Raw genomic sequence first — 1,550 nt, forward strand, 5'->3', positions numbered from 1 at the left:
CTAACAAAACGAAATTAGCGACTACCTATAATCAAAGAACTGTTCCAAAACGAAGAACAGTGTGAAATAGTAGACAATCTTTTAACTTAAAACTGTGTCTACCTGAAGATAAACGTTAGCGCTAGTTACATCATGTAATTTGTCAAAATGGCAATATCGCAATTTGAGATTCATTCTCGCTTCAGAGAGTATTTATGGGCTTCCATCCTATCAAGAGCTTCTGGAAACAAAAAAAACTTGTTATCCTTCAGAGAGAGACGATATTTGTGTGAGTTATCAATGATGGACATATTGTAAATTGGGCAACCTCTCGTATAAGCTACTTTTTGACGGCCAGCGGACCTATACATACAACGTTGTATTAAGTATTTCCCTTAATTTTTTTTTTTATTTTATTAAAAGCTGATGCATACGAGCGCGCGCGAGTGCGAGTCGTTGTTATGTGTCATCAAAGGTGTCCCTTATACACCATATTGTAATTCTGGCAATTTTTCGTGGAAATATTTAATATAAAAAAATCGATTTTTCAACCCTCGATAACTCAAAAGTACGCAGAGATAAGTGACAAGTATCTTCGCATGAAATACTCAGAATCACTTGTTTTATAACATGTGTGATCGGCATCTTGACATCGTTAAAGAATTTCGAAAAATTGACAGAAACGTAATTTCTTCCATACAAAAAATATGTATATATTTTTTTTTACTACGAAATAGACGTCGTAGGATTGTAATATTTTTTTGCCTTATTAGTTATCATAGCAGTAACCATCAAAAAAATTTTCGTGCCTCTAGCATCAATGTCCATGTTTTATTAAATCGGGACCACTGTGCGGCGGGGCGCTTCGCTGTAGGTAATTATCGGATGTACCACGCGGAGTGAGCCAGGCCTGACCCTACCTACCTACTTTTTTTGCAAAAAAAATAATTACAAAAACAAAGTATTTCATATCCGTTAAGTATCGGGTGTCAATAGCACAAGCTTAGTTCGGGACTAAGCCCAATGTGCAATGTAAAAAAAAAGAATAGATATTACTTATTTATTTCCAAGGGAATAAAAAGAGAAGAAAAAAAAGAAATATATTATTAGTAAACAATCTAAAACAAAACATCAGACGTCCTTCAGTATTTGGAGGCGCCGGGTATCGATCCCGGTACCTCTCGCATGCTAAGCGAGCGCTCTACCATCTGAGCTACGCCCCCGGTATGAAAGTTGACGAAATACTCGATATGTATCGACGTTTCGTATTTTGTAGTGTAAGTAGATTTATGACGTAACAAATCTCCGTCCACTGGACCACAATAAACTATCGTCACCTATTGTTGTGAAACCACTCGTAACAAGCATTAAGCATACATGCCATAACCATGAGAGGGGTTAATGGGACTAAAATAAATATGTGTTTTAAAAAATAGGATTGTTTAGGAATTAAGCACCTCCTCCTTTTTTTAAAGTCGGTTAAAAAATAATTTATGGTAGAAAATGCAAGTGTAACATTAACCATACACTAAATTAAAGTTTTTGGAACTAAATAATAAAGGCTCAACTAC

The 1,550-nt window shown here is 35.4% G+C and overlaps 1 non-coding gene across 1 annotated transcript; it reads right to left on the reverse strand.

Annotated features, from left to right (window-relative positions):
* Positions 1-1,129: 1,129 nt before the first annotated feature.
* Positions 1,130-1,202, reverse strand: TRNAA-AGC (transfer RNA alanine (anticodon AGC)). The gene has a single exon. It is a non-coding gene; the product is annotated as a tRNA-Ala (tRNA).
* Positions 1,203-1,550: the final 348 nt, after the last annotated feature.

The sequence above is a fragment of the Ostrinia furnacalis genome, unplaced genomic scaffold, assembly GCF_004193835.3.
Source record: "Ostrinia furnacalis isolate ACB-3 unplaced genomic scaffold, ASM419383v2 OfSCF4062, whole genome shotgun sequence".
Lineage (NCBI taxonomy): Eukaryota > Metazoa > Arthropoda > Insecta > Lepidoptera > Crambidae > Ostrinia > Ostrinia furnacalis.